General features: G+C 41.4%; 1 long non-coding RNA gene across 6 annotated transcripts in view; it reads right to left on the minus strand.

The window, feature by feature from the left end:
• Positions 1 to 23,140, minus strand: part of LOC125080823 (uncharacterized) — a 104,879-nt gene that overhangs the window by 23,408 nt on the left and 58,331 nt on the right. For 4 of the 6 annotated variants that reach the window (XR_007121492.1, XR_007121494.1, XR_007121493.1 and 1 more), the window contains one exon: positions 9,708 to 9,833. This is a non-coding gene — a long non-coding RNA (uncharacterized LOC125080823). Of the gene's footprint in view, positions 1 to 9,707; positions 9,834 to 12,446; positions 12,493 to 23,140 lie in introns of all 6 variants that reach the window. The other 2 variants (XR_007121497.1, XR_007121495.1) reach the window with 1 other exon arrangement.

A 23,140-nucleotide genomic window follows, 5' to 3' on the forward strand; every position in this document is an offset into this window, starting at 1 on the left:
TATCCTTTGTCAGCTTTTCCTTCTAGTTATATATATTTTTTTAAGATTTTATTTATTTATTTGGCAGAGAGAGAGAGAGATCACAAGGAGGCAGAGAGACAGGGGGAAGCAGGCTCCCTGCTGAGCAGAGAGCCTGATGTGGGGCCCAGTCCCAGGACCCTGAGATCATGACCTGAGCCGAAGGCAGAGGCTTAACCCAGTGAGTGACCCAGGCACCCCACTACCTCTGGTTTTAAATTTTGATTTTGATTTTTTTTTTTTTTTTGGTAGGGCAAAACCCATGACTTACTCTTTTTAAAATTGCCTTGGGTGTTATGGTTGATTATTTGTCCAAGGAGTATTGTCTCTTTCTCCTTTCTACCTGAACGTAAATTGTTTTCAGGTGTACATGAACCCTACCCCACAGTGCTTAGTTTAAGCCCATTATAGTAATTAACATTCCATTGGGACTGGTTTGACCATAGGCATGTGTTGCATCTCTTGCCAATGAAACCTACATGGAATTGAGTTAGGGTGGAGATGGGATAGAATAGGTAAGTTTTCTTCTCATTTAAAAAGATACAAAAGAAAACTTGTCCTTCCTCTCTTTGCACAGAGCTAAAAGAAAACATGATGGTTGAGACAGTAACAACCATCTTTCCATCTTGAGAGGACAAGCTGGAGCCTAGCACACTGAGAATGGCGAGGCAGACAGATGAAAAGGTCCCAGGTCTCAGTGATGTCATTGTGCTGCTGAATTAACCAATCCTGAAGTGACCTACCACCGGACATCCCATGATGTGAAATAATAAACCTGTTATTGTTTAAGCCACGTTAAGTTGTATATTCTTTCACTTGCAGCCAAAGACACCCCCACCTACTACAGTTAGTTTCAACCCTTTACTGTTCTGCCTGAATTAAGTGATCATTGTTCCATTTTACATAGTCAAGTTGGGATTTTTATTTTTTATTTATTTTTTTTAAAGATTTTATTTATTTATTTGACAGAGATCACAAGTAGGCAGAGAGGCAGGCAGAGAGAGAGAGGGGGAAGCAGGCTCCCCACCAAGCAGAGAGCCTGATGTGGGGCTCGATCCCAGGACCCTGGGATCATGACCTGAGTCGAAGGCAGACGCTTTAACCCACTGAGCCACCCAGGCGCCCCAGGTTGGGATTTTTTAAATTGGGTGTGCATTGAAATTAAACATAGACTTTAGAAGAAATGACCTCTTCATTCATTTTAATGAATTCATTTTAATGAATATTCCAATTCCTGAATATGGTATATGTCTCCACTTACTCAATCTTAATTTGCTCCACAAAAATATTTTATACATGAAAATCAACATTTTATTTATAGCTAAAAGTTCACTTTTGTGTTATATTTATTCCTAGCCAATTCATCACTTATAGCTGTTAAAAATGGTGTCTTTTGTTGCTATTAAATATTGTACATGATAAATACTGAGATATAGGATTACAACTGAATCTTATTTGTTGATCTTATACCCTGCTGCCTTGCTGAGTTGTCTTTTTAGTTCTAATATTTTTTCAGTATAGTGTGTTTGATTTTCTTTACAGATAATCATATTACCCAATTAAAGAGAGCTTTTCTTTTCTTTTCCCTTACTGTGATAATAGAGATGCCATAGAGTCGATCATGGAAGACTGTGACCCAATTTCCTGTCATGTGCCCTTCCTTGCCTTATCATTCCCTAATGTAAGGCCCATCTTCAGGCAGTGGTGAGCGTTTTTTTAGCCTCTTTAACAAGCCGCTTTGTGTGTGGGAGGGTGGAGGTTCTCAGTCTAGCCCTTATTTTGAAACCACTAGTTTCAAACAGTGAACCTGGTTCTGGTTCCCACCCACTTCCCTTACTTTCAGTCTCCCTAACACTGCAGAAGCCCCGTTCCAGCATCCTCTGCCTCAGACCTGGACCCCAGCAGGCCCATCTCTTCAGTCTCCTGCTTTGCATTCCTGGTACTTAGAAGAGTTCACATTTTGGTCCAACTGTTTCTTCTCATCCTTCTCTTTTATATTTTAAAGACCATTGCTTTGTGTTTGGAGCTGATCAAGTCCCTCAAAGGTTCATGTACAACAACGTTTCCTTGACCAGAAATCACAATTCCGAATGTCTATTTTGTAAGAAATTACACAACTAGCTTCTGCCCCTGCTGATACCACACATAGTAATTATCATCAAATGCAATCCTACTCAGAATTTTCACTATGTTCTTTGGCTCCTCATACTTCATGAATGCTATAATGTCTGTGTTTGTCAACTGAGTGTGGAAAACAGAGGTAAATATTATTTTCAACACCTGAGAAAAGAGGGGCTTCTTGTTTAATTGTGACCAAGAATAACCAGATAGAATTGCAAGACTGTGAGTTCCTCCAGAGTAGGGCTGTGCCTTGTCCATCCTGGAACTCATACAAAATGGCCCTCCAATGAAAGTTTTTGAGCTGAGCAAACCAAATCCTGGGCCCATACTAGCTTTATTCAACCAAATATCTCATGAATTGAGGAGACCCCTAAGAAGGTCCTTAATATCTAGGCAATGGTATGACTTGAAAAGGAAGGAATGGAAGGAGAAGAATAAGAGCAGCAAGAGCTGATTTTAAGCAAGAATGAGAAGCGATTGTCAATGGCATTTCATCTAGAAAGTGGATTTTGATTCATATTTAGATTTTTATACTAATCCCCTTATATAAACTAGCTTAGTATGTAAATATAATCAAAATAGCATTCATTAAAATTGCAAAACTTATTTATTAAAATATGTAAAGCAGCCAGCTGCAGTGGTAGAAATTAAGAAGTATAAAAATAAATTATTTTGCCAACAAATATTTATTGAGTTCCTACTATGTGCCAGCATTGGATAGGAAGTTGGAATACAAAGGTAAATAACACAGGTCCTTATGCAGCTAACCATCTAGTTAGGCCAAGTAATGGGCAAATAAATAATCCAAATATGATGGGTTAAGCTTCTTAAAAGAGTGTCAGTTCAAAGAGTTGTTTGTACAGTCATGTCCATAGTAGCATTATTCACAGTAGCCAAGAGGTGGAAGCAACCCAAGTGTCCATCAACAGATGAACAGATAAACAAAATGTGGCATATGCTTATAGTGGAATATTATTTGGCCTGAAAAAGCAATAAAATCCTGACATAGGGTGTAACATGGATGAGCTCTGAGGATATACTGAGTGTAATAAGCCAGTAACAAAAACACAAATACTAGGGGCACCTGGGTGGCTCAGTTGGTTAAGCATCTGCCTTAGGCTCAGGGCATGATCCCAGGGTCCTAGGATTGAGCCCTGCCTTGGGCTCCATGTTCAGCAGGGAGCCTGCTTCTCCCTCTCTCCGCTGCGGCTCCCCCAACTTGTTCTCCCTCTCTGTCTCTCACTCTCTCAAGTAAATAAATAAACTCTTTTTAAAAAACAACAACCCACAAATACTATATGATTCTACTTACACAAGATACTAGACTAATTAATTCATAAAAACAGAAAGTAAAATGGTGGTTGCCCAGGCGTTGGGAGGATGGGGGAATAGGAGAGAGTTCTTTAATGAGCAAAGAGTTATGGTTTGGTCAGATGAAGAAGTTCTAGAGATTGGATGCACAACAGTGTAAACATACTTAACACTATTAAACTATGCCCTTAAAATTGTTAAGGTGGTAAATTTTATGTTATGTGCAATTTATTAGTTTTTTTAAGAGTAAAAAAAAAAAAAAGTATTAGTTTCATGAGGGGAGGGGCCTGTTCTGTTCATGCTTAAGTTTCTAGCATCTAACAGAATGCCTGATGCATAGTAGGCCCTTGGCAAATATTTGACCTTCCTCTGGCTTCTCCTTCCCCATCCAACATCCTATGCCACACAGCAAAGGCCAGGTCCTCTGTGAGCCAATTCAGCAAACAAAAGCACTTCTACCCTTAGGGCCCAGAAGGGGAAGAATTTCAAATATTTGTGATTTAATTTTTGTCCTGGTCACACCAACTCTTCTTTACTTCTCAATTATGCTTATCTGAGCTTTTTTTGGCATTTAAATTTCCTAAAGATAGATACTGTTTCTACTTCCCAAAACAGAGTTGTGATGGACTTTGTTAAGGGAAAAAAAAAAAAGTGGAAGGAAGTCTGTGAGGTGAAATCATTATAAGGCCAGTGTACAAATGGGCTCTGGAGCCATGTTTGCGGGGCACAGGAGGAAGGATGAAGTCATTAGCATATATTTGCAGTTTTACTGCTTGTTCCCTCCCTTCACTGGCTCAGTCTGATTCCAGTTGCTTAGTTTATACTTTTGTTTGTTTTTTTCCCCTTTGGTCAAAAATAGAAAGACAAAAAAAAAAAGTTTCCTTGTACTTATTCAGCTTTTTTACTTTTTTTTCCTCATGTCTTTGTTTTCTCATTTGCCATGATCCTTCTTCCTGCCACCTGCTCATTTCTCTGCTTTTCCTACCTTTTTCAATTAGGTCTTTTCCTTGTGTTCTATACACTTGGCTTTGTGCCTGGTAGCCATGAAGGACAGGTAAGTGTGGCATTTAGTTAGAGCACAGACATGGAACCTGCCAAGGGCCTGAGGGATTAGCACTGAGGAATTTCCTGTTTCTGGCCCAGGCACTGGACAGTGCTCCCTATCGTTGGTTCTGACTACATCCTGGCCCTGGGCATGCTTGTTGCTAGGCTTCAGAGTAGCACAGAAGTGCGTTGCCTAAAGTTGCAGAAGTCTGGAGGAGAAAGGCATCAGGGTATCCTTCTTTCTCCTCAAGCTGGTATGCTGGGAGGCTATGTGCAGACCAGAGCCAACCCAGGCCTTCTTGGAAACACGGTCAATCATAGAACCAAGCAAGGTTTTCAGGCCTGGAGATTTGATCATGTTCCTTTCTTTTTCTTTTCTTTTTTTTTTTTTAAGATTTTATTTATTTATTTGACAGAGAGAGAGAGAGAGATCACAAGTAGGCAGAGAGAGAGGAGGAAGCAGGCTCCCTGCCAAGCAGAGAGCCAGATGTGGGGCTCGATTCCAGGACCCTGAGATCATGACCTGAGCTGAAGGCAGATCATGTTCCTTTTAAAATGTAATATTTACATAGTTCTTGCTGTGACAGACACTATTCGAAGTGTCATTTTTTTTTTTTTTAGATTTTATTGATTTATTTGACAGAGAGAGGAGACACAGCCAGAGAGGGAACATAAGCAGGGGGAGTGGGAGAGGGAGAAGGAGAAGGAGGCTCCACACCGAGCAAGGAGCCTGATGTGGGACTCGACTCCAGGACCCTGGGATCATGACCTGAGCTGAAGGCAGATGCTTAACAACTGGGCCACCCGGGGGTCCCTTGGAGTGCTTTTCATTAGTAACTCATGTAACCCTTTAAATGTTCATTCACTTAAGCCTTACAACAACCCTATAAACTGGGAATGACTATTGTCTGGATTTTACGGAGGAGGAAACTGAGACCCAGAGAAGTTAAGTGATTGCTCAAGGTCCCTAAGCTAGTAAGTGGCAGCGCCATGATCTGAACCCAGGCAGACTGGCTCCTGAATCCACGCTTTTAACCACCTTACGGGTATCACACCCTCGCTTTTTGAAAGTATACATGACACCCCTTCACTTTTACAAGAGACCTACATTAGTACTTGGTTTTCTTAACCAAAAGAAATCCAAAGAGGATTTTTGCTTTTACAAAAAAAAAAAAAAAAAAAAAAAGGCGAAAAGCAAAAGCAACATGTTCAGCATTTGCTGTGCACAGAGCCCACACGTGCAGAGGCGGGGGGCACCCTGAGCCGGGAGAGCGGCCCCGTCAAGCTCCTTCCCTGAGAACGACACCCAGCATCTTGGCACCAAGTCCCCAGATCTTCGAACTATGTCTGTGAGCATCTGTGCTTGATCTCGACCGTTAGCATCCGTTAGCAAGAGGTGTTCGAGGTATCAGCCTCAGAGAGGTTTTTTTTTTTTTTTTTTTTTTGGTTTTGTTTTGTTTTTATAAATTGATGGTAATAGCTTCTTTGCTTCAGGCCATTTCAGCTTATGGAAGGGTTCGTAGGCGTGCTCTACTTCCATATAGTGGGGGACACGGACATGACGCTGCCTCTCTGATGTATGTGGCCTCCCAGGATCTCGTTTGGAGATCTCAGACCTGATTTTATCAGACATCTTCTTCCAGGTATCACACCCTCTGATAGGAGTGGGGCGATGTGTGTATCCCTCTGAAATTTCTGGGTGGCTCTTGGGGTACCTGCCAGCAATCATGTGTTCACAGGCTCTGTCCTGCAGAACACATAAGAACCAGGCCTTCTCTCTCTCTCTCTGGAGATCAGGGTACCAGAGAGCAATTTCTACTCATACAAACTTTAAGAAATAAAATTTTAGCATACATTTGATAAAAATAAAATGTCACATTATGCCACACCTTGTATGAAGTGCTCTCCCTCAGCCTCCATGAGCAATGATGTTACTTACCCTGGGATCTTCCCCCAGTCAGGGTGAGTCGGTAGGGAGCTGTCCCCACCTTCTCCACCCAGACCCTTGTGAACAGCATCATGAATTTTTTAGATGGTTGGCTGGACTTGGGAGCGCAGTTCAGAGCTATAGGACAGATCTTCCGGTGAGAGTAGCAAACGGGTCTGGAGAGGAGCCCATGACTTTGGCCTCTTTGCCCTGGAAGATTATGCCACGGCCCTGAGTATCCGCAGATCCTCTGACCTTCCCTATCTCCCTCTGGCTGCGCCCCAAATGGCTTTCCCTGGTAAAAGCTGGGTTAGCAGAGAAGAAAGCTTCACAGGAAGTTAGGATGCGTTTGGCTTTCTGCTGTCCGCACGAACTCTGACCTATGTTGAAGGACTGGGTCTCCTCATTGGACAGAGAGAGATTTGTCTCTGGACTCTTCATGACCTCTGCCAGCTTCCTGCTCATAAATCCAAGGCCTCTGCCCATTCTCCATCTCTAAATATGTGTGTTCTGGATCTGCCTCCTATTGAGCCCCAGTTCTAATCTGGCTGGCCCTGGGAGACAGTGAATTCCTGTTAAGAAATTAGCTGACAACATCTGAGTCATGGGCTCTCCTCTGTATAATACATTTGCATCTTAATAGGAATATTCAAAACCAAAAAGTTAAAAAAAAAAAAAAAAGACTGAGTATCTCAGGGTGAAGTGTCAGGCTCCTTTACACAGAGATCCAGGAGCCGATGTTCTGTAGGTCTCCCCACATTTGTATATGCACCTAAACTGGCCATCATGTCAATGTCGGGTCCACAGACATCCTCAAATCCAAAACAAAAACTTCACTTTGCAGCAACAACTGTCTCTCTTTGAGTGTGTTCTTAGGACTCACCAAATCCTAGGACCCACAATAGGGCAGGCTAAAGAGTTCAGTTTACTGGCAATTTGGAGCACAGTCCTTTGTCAAGTGGGGTATTTCCTCTGACATCACTGAACTGCTCGTCAGCTCCAAAATGGGTCTTTGCCAGGAAAACCTGAACTGGAGAGGAGGCTGGGCCTTCGGGGAAGAGAGCCTGTGTCCTGGTGGGCTGGGTGTGTTTGTCCCAGGCATCTCTCAGAGGTGCTGACTCCCTGGGCTAATGCACTTTTGACCCAAGAGGGGGAAAATGGTGTAAACTGTGGCGCTGCCTAGGTGGGACTTTTGAACTGCTAGGATGGTGACAGACCCTGTCCCACCTACACCATCAGAAGCTTCCGTCTTCCTTCCATGTCCACCCTGCCTGTCTCCTCCCACCTCCCCTCCACTATCCCTTCCTCCCTCTTTGTTCTCACGAAGACGAGCCTAGGTGACACCTTTTGCTTCCAAAACCTCCTTTGTAGCTCTTCTTTAACCCCGTTCCTCAAAATATTCTCAATCTTTCCTCCTCCAAGGCCAGAATGTTGGCATCTGTCTCCCATCTTGTGCAGCCTGCCATCCCTGGCTAACCATGGTTTTATAATTGTCTCTGGTTAAAGTTTAAATAGATGGGTTTCAGCCCAAGAGAAGAATGTAAACAAGCCCTTTCTGCAGTCTTTCAGAACTGCTGACTTCCAGTGCTTTTGAATTCTGTGCTAGGAAATTCATTCAGCTCCTCCCTAACCAAGGAACTGAGAGCCGCCACTGGGCTTTCAGAGACGTGAGAGCTCTCACTCTGAAACCATCGAGAGGCTTTTAGATAATCTACACTTTCCTTTTTAACTCAATTAAGCCATCAGGATCCAATTCCCACTCTAGGATGTTCGTCTGGTGTATCAGAGAGAGAACAGTTGAGCAATCTTCACGGGACAGCCTCTGAAGAAAGGAAGTGAAAGAAATTGTCATTTCCTGGCTGGAATTTTTTTTGTGGGGGGCGGAGAGGATTGTATTTGTTGCCCCGGGTTTTTGGGTTGATGAGGCTGTCTTACGAATCATGAGAATGGGATCGTTCTTGGCCAATGTGGAAGGAAGAGAGCGGCTCAGGTTTGAGCTAGCGATTCAGGCATAATCCCCTCATTTGCTGTGTTTCCTCCGAAGTAAGCAGGACATTGTTTTGAGTCTTGATTAAAAATATTGATTGTCTATATTTTTCTATTTTGTGTACTTCGTGTGCTTGTGATCTGGTGTCAGGATGAATTCAGCAATAATTCTGGATGTTTTAGTCAAGGATTTGATTGGATCTTTGCCTTCTCCTACTCAAAAACCTTCAGTAACTGTTCCGTGGCAATTTCCGGCTCCTATCGGAGCCTTCCATGGACTGGCTCCAACCCACCTTCACCTTCCACTAGTCCAGCCATGCGCTGACCTCACCGAACTTTCCACCCGGCCCTGTAACACATTCCCTCACTCTGCAGTGTCCCAACGCCTGCTGACCCCTCCCCCCACCTCCTCAGAGTCTTCCGCAAATGCCACCTTCCTGTGTTCTGTGAACTTGCCCTGCTCTCCCTGTAGGATCCAACCAACCACTTCTTCCCTCGGTTCTCCAGCAGCCCATGACTGTCCCCGTCCCAGCAGCCCTAATTTCGCTGTTTGTTGGTCAGCCTGTGTCACGGGTCAGCTTCCTGCACTAGCTACTTGCTCCTTGAATGGAAGACAGTTCATTCATCCACCAAACAGCCCTGCCTCATACGTGGCCCATCATCAGTGGTCAAAAATATTCAACCTTTATTTTTAAACGTCTCCGAAAACTTGATGCCAATATTTTCAAAACAGCTCTTGAGAGGATCCAAGAGGAGTGAAGAAAGGACTTGGGAGCCAGACAGATCTGAGTTCAAATCTAAGCTCTGTAGAGTATTAGTACCAGGACGGCTTCCTTTCCAAGCCTTGTCTTTGTTTGTAAAATGAAGATAATCAGATTTCCTTTATGGATTTTTATGAGAATTAAGATGAGATCATGCAAGTAATGAACCTAACACAGTTCTATCTTGTCCTTACCATCCCTTGATGTTAAAACATTTTTTATATTTTTAATTTATTTTTTTAAAGTAGGCTCCATGCTGGGCATGGAGCCCCAATGCGGAGCTCGACCCCATAACCCTGAGATCAAGACCTGAGCTGAGATCAAGCGTCGGATGTTCCACTTCTGAGCCACCTGGCCCCCCGATGTCAAAACATTTAAAATATTGAAACATTTTACTCTGGAACATGAATTGTATTAATCCGCTTAATAGATATGTGCCACATTTTCCTGCTAGTAGTACAACCTTCCTAGATACAACAGTTTCCTCTCACACTCATGATTTTTTCAAAGGTTTATATTATAAATAGGGTCAGACTTACCTATTGGTCACCTGAAGAAATCCCACTAATGGGGAAGATGATGAGCAGAGCTCTGTTTTCTGTTATTTTCACATGTGGAGTGTCATCCTTACATCATCACACTGATCTCTTCATGTCCCAGGTTAGCTTTAAAGAGTAAAAGAGACATTGATTAGGACACTGTGCTTTTCCCCCTCCACCAAAAGTCAGTTGCTACTTTCTCCCATGGGAGGGGAGCAGTGAATTCCATTCATCTATCCAACATTTATTGAATGCCTACCATGTGCCAAGATACTAAGATAAAAGATGAATCAGCTAAGGTCTGTGCCTTTAGAAGTCTGAATCTAATGAGTTTGGGGTAGCAGGCAGATAAGCAATTAAATGAGACCAGGATTGTATAGGGACAGATGAGATGGTCAGCCTGTCAGGAACAGCTTCAGGAAGAGGTTCTACGTGAGCTGAGTCTTGAAATATCAGTATGTGGCTGTCAACAATGGGGGCAAAACACTTCAGGTGGAGAAACTCCAAGTCCAGCTCCTTCCCCTCTGATGGCTTCATGGAGCCTGAAGCATCTGGCTCTACCATCTCTCCCCTGTTCAGCGGTCTTCTCTGCAGCCCAGGCCACTCAAATCCTTCCTTGGCTGCAGCAGCATTGTTAGTGCTGGTTCCAGTCAGAGAACTGACATGAGAGGCTCTGCTGCTGCTTCTCCTGCCAGGACCAGAAAACAGCTGGAGTTGTTTGAGCTCCCTGGGGGAGGATGGAGGAGCTGAGCACGCATGTGAGTCCATACCTGGGTCCGTGGGTAAAGTGTATGTGTGTGGGGGCGGGGGGGCTGTTCATCTGGGTGATGGACTAAATGTTGATCTGCAGGTGTTGTCACAGAAAACAGAAGTGGATATTCAGAAAATAAAGCGACAGCTCAGGATCTCATGGACAAGCCAAAAGGCAGCTCCGAGAAGGGGGAGGTGGAAATAACCTCAACCAAAACAGAATGAAACAGAGAAGGAAGTTGCATCAGAAGAGGAAGAATGCCAATGTCATGTTGAAGAGCCACAAATGTCACAAAACAAAAATAAAACGTGGGACTCTTGTTTTATCTAGTCAAATACTATTAACATATTTTCTTCCTCAGAGCATTATTAAAATCACTGAAAATTACTGAAATGAGTGTAGCAAACAGGGAGAACACAGAGAAACACAAACAAAAAATTGATTTTTTTTAACGTTACATATATCATACTTCATTTATTTGGGTTAGTGAGGGATTATAATTTTGTCTTATACCTCCATATACAAGTTTCAGTACTTAAAAAAAATACTTCTCCAGTACTTAAAAAAAATATATTAAAAACAAGTTCGGAGATGGACTTACTGAAGAACACTTAAAAGGCCTCATTATTAGTACAAATTGGGAAATTTTAATAAAGATACTCTAATGATAATGAAGTGATTGAAGAGGTCAGAACAAGAAATATAGATCCCAAGAATGTTGTGTTTCTTTCTTTCTTTTTTTTTTTTTAAGTTTTTTTACTTGTTTATTTTTAAGTAATCTTTGCCCCCAACGTGAGGCTCAAACTCACAACCCGGAGATCAAGAGTCACATGCTCTTCCAAATCAGCCATCCAGATGCCCCCCCTCCCCTCCAGGGATATCAAGTTTTTTCATTTCTGTTCACATAGAAATGTTAGTGTCTTTACCAAAAAGGAATAAAAGAGTAGTCTTTCTTTTTTTTTTTTAAGATTTTATTTATTTATTTGACAGAGAGAGAGATCACAAGTAGCCAGAGAGGCAGGCAGAGAGAGAGAGAGAGGAGGAAGCAGGCTCCCTGCCGAGCAGAGAGCCCGATGTGGGGCTCGATCCCAGGACCCCGAGATCATGACCCGAGCCGAAGGCAGAGGCTTAACTCACTGAGCCACCCAGGCACCCCATGAGTAGTCTTTCTTTTGATTACATTCTTGTAACTACAAAAATGAAAACTTTATGGGATCGACTTTAGGTGAGGGGGTTTTATAAAAAGTTAATATAACCCTGGGGTAAGCATGGTATCAAGACTTGTATGAGGCTTTTGACTATTACTTTACAAATATAGTCACAGGAATTGGCTTTCCATCTCCTTCTTAGAATTGAATTGATTAACCGATTTACCAGTTTTACAAATAGTAAATGTATACTGAGTTTGGAGAAGTGAATTAGAGAAGTTTTGTGCGCTTTAGTCAAAGTGCAAAACAGTAGCTCCCAACTGAATGGATTACTGGTCCATAGGCTAGTTTGCCAGGTAAGCAGTGAATGGGTTTGGAGTAGACAGAAAGGAGAGGAAATAATTAGGGAGCAGAGAAAGAGAACAAGTAAGTCTGATGTGCCCTGTTTGCTTATGCTGGGTTTTCAGTAAATAATTGTGGAAGGAAAGAAGGAGAAAAGGAAGGAAGGAAAGAAATGAGTTGATGAATGGTAAGGACAAAGAATGTGGCATAAATGCCTAATTCAAAATGGAGTTTAAATTTTGCTTCATGACAGCATTATGACAATATTCCCCTACGCTATACCTGCCTTGGCAACTTACAAAAATGTATAATTTTCAGAAGTTGTGAGACCCTTAAAAAAGGAAACATATAAAAATTAGATTTGGAGGAAATGGAAATCTATGCAAATTTAAATTTTTAGAGTTTTCTGAAGATATTTTTAAAAGTCTAAATTCAGTGTTATATTAAGAACCTTATAAAGGATTGAATTTTTTTTTATTTTTAAAACAAATTACTTACTGATGGGGCTGTAAGCTGACATCAAATGTCATTTGGCTTTGGCCAACTGAGGAGAAAACAGCAAAAAGTTAGAAAGAAAAGATACCATAAACATCATAGTAAAAGCAAACGAAACCAGAAAGTTGTATTTTTTTCCCCCTAGACCCACTGCCTTTTATAAGGAATTTGTTTTCAGAAGGTAATTTAAGTGTCTCGGGGAGAGGGAGAAAAAGTAAACCAAATCCATGGACTGTAACTTTTTTCCAAGTGCCTACATTTTTGCCTGATAAGTGGATGTCCCCATTTTTGCCAGTTTCCCTGCTCTCTGGGCTCCCCCATCTCCAGGGACCCTCCATCTGGACATAGTTCCTGACTCAGCACTTGGTGGGGATGCTTGAGTCCCAATCCAGAGGAGTCTAATAAACCCCCTACCTCAGCTCCTGTTCTGGGAAGCCTGTCCTTTCTGATGGTGTTACCACGGGATGGGAGAGAGAAAAGAGGATGCACGTGTGAACTTAGGGATGCTGAGTTCTGTTTTACGTTTTAAATCTGTAGATCTTTCCTTTAACAAGTGGCAGGCTGCTCTGAATTCCTGCCCCTCTGTACCGATGAACTTAGCATTGCTTCTTCCCTTGGTGATCCAAGGAGCAAACTGCTCTTTGCCCAAAATACCTCTCTCTCCCAAAGCAATTTCCCCTCCTCTGAGAAATGCTTTGTGTCAGGCTGCACTGCCCTTGAACCAGACCACTTTCTCTGCTTGTCTTTATCTGTCTAAATAAAGCTAACCTACATTTGCTGTCTAATTCATTCGGATGCTTGCTAACGCTATTTAAAGCACCCCTTAAGGCTCTGTGGAAAACAAGATGCATTATCTCCAGTAGAGAACCTTTAGGTTGGTTGGTCATTTAAGGAATTCAAGAATCTAAAGAATCCATTCAGTCTTTAGTAGTTCTGATGTAAGAAGCAAAGGAACTCTTCCTTTTTTTTTTTTTAAATTCCAGGCAGTCTTTCCCTGACTTGTATGTCTCTGGGTTCAGCTGATAGAAAAAGAGGTAGCTAGAAAGTTAATCTCTCTCTCTCACACTCTCTCTCTCCACCCCCAATGTGTGTGCATGTGTGAGTGTGTGCACGCGTGTGTCCCCATCCTTGTCTCTAGGCTTCATGAAACCCAGGTTTGTTTGTTTTTTTTTAAGATTTTATTTATTTGAGAGAGAGAAAGAGAGAGTGAGCAAGTGAGAGACAGAGAGAGAGAGAGAGAGAGAAGAGTGCAGGAGCCAGGGGAGAGAGAGAAGCAGACTCCCCATTGAGCAGGGAGTCTGATGACGGGCTCCATCCCATGACACTGGGACGATGACCTGAGCCAAAGGCAGATGCTTAATCGACTGAGCCACCCAGGCACACGAAACCCAGCGTTTCTGAAGATTAATTTCACAACAGAATGTATTTTTCATCCTGGGCTTTGATAATTGGTTAGTCCACTGTGAGTTTCCTGTCCCCTCTCAGGGAACAAATGTGAAAGATCAAAAAGAGCTGTGACCTCAGTAAACAGGCTTGATGGTGAGTTTTTGATTTGTCTCCACCTCCCGCTCTTCAGCCTCCATCTGACATTTCGTTAGAGAATCCTGGTACTTCCACATTCCAGGAAAAAAAAAAAAAAGAAGAAGAAGAAGAAAGGAAATTCTAAACAGGGAAAGGAATAAAATAATGGGGTGGCACATAGGACTCCACTGTACACTTCTATATGACTGGGAGTTCAGAGAGGGTTTCAAATCTGTCGCTTGTTTTAGGTTTGGTTTTTTTGGTTTTTTTTTCCAGATCTGGTATTTCTGTGTGTCTGTTGGCTTGCTGAGTGGGAGGGAGAGCTGGTACAATGGGGGGGGGGGGGGTCTTAAACATTAGTGCCCTGCTGCTCCCCGAAGCACATGTTTTTATCAGCATCCACTTGTTCAGCCACGATTCTGTGACGTCCATTGCAGAGAGTGAGTCAGAAGCCACAAGCTAACAGGTCTATTCCTTCTACTGTCACCTAGGAAACCAACGCATCATCCACAGGAAATGCAGGCCCCAATGGGGGGTGTGCCCAGATAGGGTTATAAAGCTGGGAATGAGTTTTTCAAACGAGGTCAAATAATAATGCGTAGAATCTCAGTCTCGGTTGGCAAATGGACCCAGCCTCTTAGGCATGGATGGAGGACAGTCATGCAGAAATACCAGGAGAAATTAATCAGCTAAAATCATGGAAGATGTCTGCTTTATAAGAAATTGACCAAGGGCAAGAGTTATCAAGACGTGGTTTGATTTCCCCTCACAGCAAATGCATTTATTTGCCCATTGGTTGAGTGTGGGGGGTTTTTTGTTCATTTTTTTTTCTTTCTTTCTTTTCTTTCTATTTTTCTTTTTTTGGCACATTTGGATGGTGTGTGAAATCAGATGAGGAAATTGACAACATATCAAGCCAGGCTTTCTGCTAAGTGAAATGTATATTCTCTTTTTCATAGCTATTCTCCCTTGGGTTAAAAAGTGATGGAGTGGTCCTTCAAAGAAACCACACCCTGATTCCCCCCATGACCTCACTGTTTTTTAATTTTATCATTTTAATTTTTTGCCTGACTTTTTCCCTCCTCGACTACTAGATTTTAACATAGTCAGTTGGCCTTTGTGTATATATACAATTTAACACACTATACACATATCTATGAATGTAAACTGAGAAAAATTACCTGTCCAGTTTCATGTTGTTCGATGAGCTTAATGTTTCCAGGCAATTTATACTCTCGTACTGCTACGGGTGAAGGATTCTAAGTAAAAGTACAATGTGAGCCTTATTAGAACTTCCTATTTTAACTCAAAGGGTATTAGAATGGGGCAGGGGGAAACAACTCAGAAATGATCTGGTCCAACCACTTCATTTTTCACATGAAAATTAGCCCTCGAGAGGTGAAGTGATTTGTCTAAGGTCATATAATAAATCATGGTATAGTGGGAGGCAGAGGAGAGGAGAGAGAAGAGGTAAAAAGCTTGGCCACAAGCTCAAAACAGGTGATATGACCACCTCTAAGACTGTTAAAATATTAAGCTGTATTAATTGAAGTATGAAGTCCTGACTGGGAGGGGCAGTTGGTACCCTCCCAGGCTGGTCAATGTTACCAAGAGTATGATGTTCTGTTCTGAGTACCTTCTGAATGGGGAATAATGACAAACCCAACCAAAATTCCCAGAGGAGGGTAAAGATGGTAATAGGAGATTTAATAACTATAACATAATAAGAACAATGAAAAACATTAGACTATTTAGCTAGGAGACCAGAGGTTTGTCATGGAGGGAATGAGAAGAAGTATTATTAAATAATTGAAGGGCTACATTGAAGAGGGTTCATTCTGAGTGACTAGGAAGGGCAGTCACAAATATGTACAAGTTAAAGATAATGGATTTTAGCTCCATATAAGTAATCTTCCAATAATTACAGCTGACTGAAATGTATTAAACTGATAGGGCAATGGATTAATTCCTTATCTCCAGAAGTGTTCAAGTATTCACTTATTTATCCAAACACATTTATTGAGGACCTGCCATATGCCAGTCATTGGACTAGAGAGACTTTGAGGTTGTGGTCTATGTTAATTAAGGCAATACTAGCTATAGTATTAAATCTGTATATCAAACCTGAGACATGATAAGAAATTTATTTCTCACTCATGAAACATCCAAAATGGGTGTTCATGGTGTGTGGCTCTCTTCCAAGTGGTCATTCAAGAACAGGCCCTTCCATCTTGTAATTCTGCCACCTTCAACATGTGGCTTATGAAATTGCTGTTGGCATTAACATCCTGCTGACAGACAGGGAAAAAACAGGGAAGATTGTGTGGGGAGATTTTTATAGACTAGACCCAGAAGTGGTACACAGAGGCTCAGCTCACATTCTTTTTATCCAGTGGAATTCAGTCCCATGGCCACACTCAATTGCAAGGGAGGCTTAAAATGCAGTCCTGTGCCCAGGAAAAAGAGGAACAGGTTTGATGACTGACCAGCAAAGGTTTTATCACACTATCCAACTCTAAGTTTCTATAATTATGGTGACAGAACTGACACAGAAATTTTAAAACTTTCTTGTTTAATGCCAATGTCATCATGTCTCTTGTCTACATTACATGTCTTCCTACTGAAGGTCTCCTGTTGGAAGATATATTGTATAGTTTAAAAAAGCAAAGTACAGAATAATGTATATAGTATGCTACTCTTGTGAGTGAAAAGAAGAATCATAATGATAGTATTTATTTGTATCTGCTTACATATATATGAAGCAGCACTGGAAGAATACAAAGAAACCATAGGGAGTACTGTGAAGGCAGATGGAGGAAGGACATATCCCTGCAAGCAAGACTTGTTCATGTATGCCTTTAAATATTGTTTAATTACTTAAATCAATTAATTAATTATTAAACTATGTAATTTTAAAAACCATTTCTTTCTGTTGGAGAAGAGTTTTTCATGGATGAATCTCTTTTTGTTTTCAAGTAAAGAAAAGCTTGAGAAAAGGACTACCTGGGCAGGTGAGCCTGGCATAACTTATGAGCCAGGAGTAACAATAGTGATGAATATGATGCTGTTCCTGTTATAATGCACCTGTATTGGATTAATTCGATTTTTCAAATGAAAGTAAAAAAAAAAAAAGAAACAATAAACTTGTTTTATGTGGAATCATCTAAAAGTCTCAGGGTGCTTTAAATCTGACATCATGAGGTGCCTGGGTGGCTCAGTGGGTTAAAGCCTCTGCCTTTGGCTCAGGTCATGATCCTGGCGTCCTGGGATAGAGCCCCACATTGGGCTCTCTGCTCAGTGGGGAGCCTGCTTCCCCTTTCTCTCTGCCTGCCTCTCTGCCTACTTGTGATCTCTGTCAGATAAATAAATCTTTAAATCTGACATCGTTGTTTATTTTTATAGCATTCCTAGTAACTACGATACAAAAGATTTAAATTAATTTCTTGTTTCATAAGGTACAGTCAGAGGCATGAAAAAAGTTGATTTGCCTATAAATTCCTGTTAGACTCGTAGGCCAATGATCTTGATTTTTGGGTAGCATCAACACTGGAAGTATGTGATAAAAATCCTTTATGTTCTACAGCATTTTCACAAATAATTTCATATTTGGTTTGTCCATTAACTGCGTAAATTGTGACTGATGTTATCTTTAGAGATGAAAAACAAAGATGGTCACTATAAATAAAGTTAAAAGTCTAATAAAAAATTGGGAGAAGAAGGATGTTTCCTTAATACATAAAGAGCTATTATAAGTCAATAATTAAAAGGCAAATATTTCAATAGAAAAATTGGAAAAGACATGCATTAAAAATCATAGAAAGTGATCTTAGTAACAAATAAACATTTTTAAATATCCTCAAAATGAGTGGAGACAAAAGAAAAATAGTATTAGTGCTCTCAAGGGTATATGGAAATAGGAACATTGATAAATTTCTGGAAGAACTCTTCAGATGGCAAAACCTTTCTGAAGGAAAATTTGGAAATAGATGAAAACTCCAAAGATGCTCATAACATTATGACCTAATAACTTCATTCTGCTTATATATCCTATTGAAATATTCAGAAAAACATAACAATCTACACCAAATGATAGGAATATCACCATTCTTATGAGTTCAACAAAGGGTGAATTGATGATACAGTAAGGAAATGGAATATCAAGCTACCATAGGAACCATGTTAAAGAATTAGCTAAAAGCTAAAGGAAAATTCTACAACCCAATGTCAAATAAAAAAGCAGGATTAAAAAAAAAATACAGAGAAACACTTTTGCTTTTAGAGCAACTTATTTTTCATCTCATTGAAAGTTCACAGGTAGGCTAACTGTCAAAGAACCCCTGTCTTTTCCACTGCCACAGCACCATTCTGGGGAAGTACATTTGTGATCGTAGTCATCGAATCACATAAAAATGTGTAACCAACCAAAATTATTTTTAGACAGCTTAGTTGGTTTGCATTGTCTTAATGAGGCTGAGGTTGTAGGGTTAATATCTGTGTGGGTCACTTAGCCACAGGGAGACAAGCTTTGTCAGCCAAGTAGTTCACACCTAGAGCCAGCCATCTCACAAATGCATGCTCTCCAGAGGACCTGGATACAGTGTGTCATTTCAGTCCATATGATTTCGGTACAGTCCATATAGGACAGTGCAGCTACCAAACTTCATAACAACATGTGGCCTTAACATCTTCAAATTCAGAGACTCAGTTAGCCATTAATAAGAGAGAAGATGCTTTACTCATATACGCAAATTTTTTAAAAAAAATCTATCTATAAGCACAGGTTGGATCACAATGTTCTCCAAATGTAAAACACTAAAGAAAGTTTAAAAAAAAAAAAAGGCTTATTTTTCTAATTGCGGGCATTAGAAAAATCAAGGGTGGTACATGGTTTACCTCTATTCCCCAGCGATCTGATGTCAATGAATTCCTATTGAGTTCGTGTCCCAAGATTTGCCAAAGAGCGGTCAATGTCACTAGAGAATTTACACATTTGTCAAAGCACAGAAGGCTACGGATTCACAACTCAGTTTCTGGCCTCAAGTGCAATTTTCTCTCTCTGTTTTCAGGATCGGCTCCTCCCTCCAACACCAGAGATACAGGCAGTTCTCTAAATAACACCGTGTCCCTAGCCTCCCAGCTCCCATTTGAACGTTTCGGCAGAGCTCCTTTGAGGTCTACCCTGCACCACCCCCCATCTCCCAGGCTCGTCTTCGCTAGTCTGAGTCAGCCGTGAGTCACCTCACTCATTAGCGCAACTCAGAATGCTTCTCCATTCTCTGGATCCCTTTTGTCTCCCTGCTTTTAACTGGTTTCCTGGCAGCCTAAGGTCTGTGGCCAGCCCTGAAGTTAAGGTTTGGGTCAGTACTAAGATGGTTGGCTCAGTAAAAAGGTTGACAGACGGGGCACCTGGGTGGCTCAGTGGGTTAAGCCTCTGCCTTCAGTTCAGGTCACGATCTCAGGGTCCTGGGATCGAGCCCCACATCGGGCTCTTTGCTCAGCGAGGAGCCTGCTTCCCCCTCTCTCTCTGCCTCTCTGCCTACTTGTGATCTCTCTCTCTCTCTCTCTGTAAAATAAATAAATAAAATCTTTAAAAAAAAAAAGGTTGGCAGACAGCAAGCAGATAGATTAAAAGTGATGGTGAGGACAATGATAATAATGATGGTGGTGCAGTTTCTCACTTCAGAAGCCCCCGAATGCCAGATTTAGCGACTGCCTGTGGGCTCATAGGACAGCACAGAGGTCCTTAATCCTTGGTTTCTTTTTTTCTCTTCCTTCCCTCTTCACCATCACCACCTCCACATACTCACGCCCATATGGTACTAGGCGAAAGTGTACACACTGTGTTCTGTGAAAGTTAGGTAAAAGTGCTGCATCCTACACTGGTGGGGACCCTTTCCCCCAGCATTTTCAGATTTGTTATTCTTATGTTTACTCATTTGATTTTACATTCTAAGTGCTTTCCAGAAAGGGCAATAAAGAAGGATTTGTGCCTTGTTGGTGCCTCCTGGGCATATAAAGAAGCCTAGTGAAATGATATTAATAAGAAACTCTAAATTCACTGTAGAAAATACCACCACCAGAATGCTGTTATTAATTCATTAATCTTATTAAAGCCCTTTGTAAGATGGTCAGTGCTTTACTCAGCATGGATAGTCGCTAGCTTTTGGTAAGTCAGAGGATTTACTCTAGAAAGGGATCCCTGTGATACCCTGTCCAGTCTTTTACTCAATCCACAGACTCTTATGGAGGACCTACAATAAACCCTGCACCAGGCCCCAGGGCCATGTGTCTCATGCCCCACTGTGCATGCACATCAACATCACCTGGGAAGCTTGCTAAAATGCAGATTCTGGTCCAAGAAGCCTGGAGTGGGCACTACAGGTTCTACATTTCTGTGAGCTTCCTGGAGATGCTCATGAACCATACTTTGAGTACCTAGACCCTAAGGGCTCTGCACAGAACCAGACCAAGCTTGATTCCCTCTCCAAGGAATATCAGGGGGTCTATAGGCTCTGTGAGGCTGCCCCAGGCTGTCCTCCTCCTTGGCTGTATTTATCCATGAAGCCCAGAAAATGCTCACCCATTCTTGGCAGTGCTCTTGGCTTTCCAATGTTCTTCACTCCTGGTGGAAGATGTTAAAATTGCAAGACTCAGATTTGGGATTCGGGCAAGGAAAAAGGCCCATTTATCTTCTATCTCGGCTATGAGGTCTGGTCTGGGCCACTTAGCAGAGAGCTCCAAACTCAAATTTTAGGCAGAGCCTTTCTTTGATTGCTACAGAGATCTCCTCTTATGATTTGTTAGTTTGTATCCTTTGCCAATTTTTCCGTTGGGATCTTAGTCTTTTAAATATTGGTTATAATTGGAGACTATGGACTCTGAAAAACGATCTGAGAATTTTGAAGGGGTGGGGGGTGGGAGGTTGGGGGCACCAGGTGGTGGGTATTGTAGAGGGCACAGATTGCATGGAGCACTGGGTGTGGTGCAAAAATAATGAATACTGTTATGCTGAAAAAAATAAAAAAATTAAAAAAAAATATTGGTTATAATTGTTCTTTATTAAAATATTAAGGGGAATCTCTTTTACTACCCTTCCCAAAAGTTGTTGTTGTTGTTGTTTAGTCTTTTACTTTTGTCTATTAATTTTGGAGCTAGGAATCTTAGACTCTAGGCTAATATTAACTTTCTTGCTACTCTGAGTAAGCTCCTTCACCTGTTGTGACACAGTTCCTCTGCCTGTGAATGGAAGCAGTAAAGACTACGTATCTCAGGGAACTATGAGAGTATATGTGGGATAGTCCAGCAGAAATATAGAATGCGGGTACTTTGTTTTTAGAGCTTATATTAATCTAAGAGTTTTATTGAACCTAGTGTAGGACATAGCTGGCAGATGTCAACAAGTACCAGTTTAGTTTGGCTTTATTTTGGTTTTTAGTTTGGTTTGGATTAAACAAACATTTACCGAGTGCTTACAAGTACTATCAGTGCTGGTCTAGATTTTGGTAGTATTAACATACATAAAACAGAATGAGAAGTATTAACATACATAAAAGAGAATTTAAATGCATAAAAGTGTGGGTGATTTCTGTTTTCCTTTCGCCTCAACTATCACTTTCTAAGCTGCCAACAGACAAAATCTTCTACCACTCCTTACATGTCTGATTAACAAAGTGCCTCAGTATTGAGGCAAATGACCTGGTTGTTCCTTGGTTTCTATATTACTGCCTCATCTCTACAAGAACCTTATACATGTTAAAATTATTTCTCTAAATAGTAGAAGTTATGAGAGTACTAGTATTCCAATTCAGACTGACAAGATTTTGTCTATCTTTGAGAAATAGAATATTTGTACTTACCCCCATCTATGATGTTTATGTTCTTTCTACCACTGACTATAAGAAAATATGTAATGTGTATGTGTGTGTGTGTGTGTGTGTGTATAATGTTTATCTATCTATATATAGCTTTCCAGATAACGTGTTTTATCTCTAAGTGGTATTTGCTTTTAAATAGAGTCAAAGGAAAGAAACTCTAATGGCAAAATTTTCACAAAAATCCAAGTACAAAACACTTCCCTACTCCCACTGGCTCCCCTGTTAGTCTTCCTACACTCTAAACTGTCTTATGGGTCCCTACACTGAGCATAGATAAAACAACAACAACAAAAAAAAAACCAGTCAATATTATTGAATCCCATCTATTTGCCAAGCACTGTGCTAAGTGTTTTCACATACATTTTCTCATCTAATGGCTCTTTTGCATTCTTACTGCAGGGGAGAAAACGAGATTATGCCTTTGCTTTGCTACCTCCTCTACTTAGAGTCCTTACTCCTCCTCCCTGTCCATGTAAGCCTTTACTGGTAACAAGGGAACTCAGTTTAGGCAAAATCCATTCTTTTTTTCATCTTTTCTAGATCCACATCAAAAAGTTGGTTGTGTTTCTGCTTTCTTGAGGATGAGATGTGTTGGTTTAGGAATAAGTGAATGGAATAGGGCTGAGGGCTGAATGCTCTTTAACATCATGTACCGACATCGGTGGGCATCCACCTCTGGTGAGAACTCTCTCTTTTTCTGGCTTCTTTCTCAGATAAGCCATTGAACTCTCTGAGGGGAAGGTATCCATACATATTCAGCTCCTCCTCTGCTTTATTTCTTTATCTATGAACACAGGTCCTTTACTAATTTCCTCATCCTGCCCTGGCCCCTCCCCGAATTCTCCTGGGAAACATAACAAATTGTACCTATTCTTGAGAATATCTGCTATTTTCTCCTCTTACCACGATTCCAAGTCTTGGATTCCACTAAGGAAAACCCAGCCTAGATGACATTGCATAACCAGGGAGAAAGGAATCTTCCCTGGGCAATAAAAGGAGGACTGACTCACTATCTCAGCTCTTAGGAATGGCTCTCCAGCTGCTGATGGGAGCCACACGGGTTCAGCCACGAGCCCAACAGGGACCTCCGTGTGACCAACAAAAAGGAGGCAACCAGGAGTAGCCAGAGCTGAGCTGAGGCAACTGACACATTTGTAGAAGCATCCCCAAGGACAGTGGTCAGCAGTCCAAACTGCAACGTGCTGGCAGTGTATCAAATTTCTAGCTGATCCTATCTGGAGCATGAATGGTGCCCATTAGCAAAAGACTCTGGAAGAGGATGTACTTATAATCAGCATGTGA

Source organism: Lutra lutra, chromosome 11 (assembly GCF_902655055.1).
Source record: "Lutra lutra chromosome 11, mLutLut1.2, whole genome shotgun sequence".
In the NCBI taxonomy this organism is placed as follows: domain Eukaryota; kingdom Metazoa; phylum Chordata; class Mammalia; order Carnivora; family Mustelidae; genus Lutra; species Lutra lutra.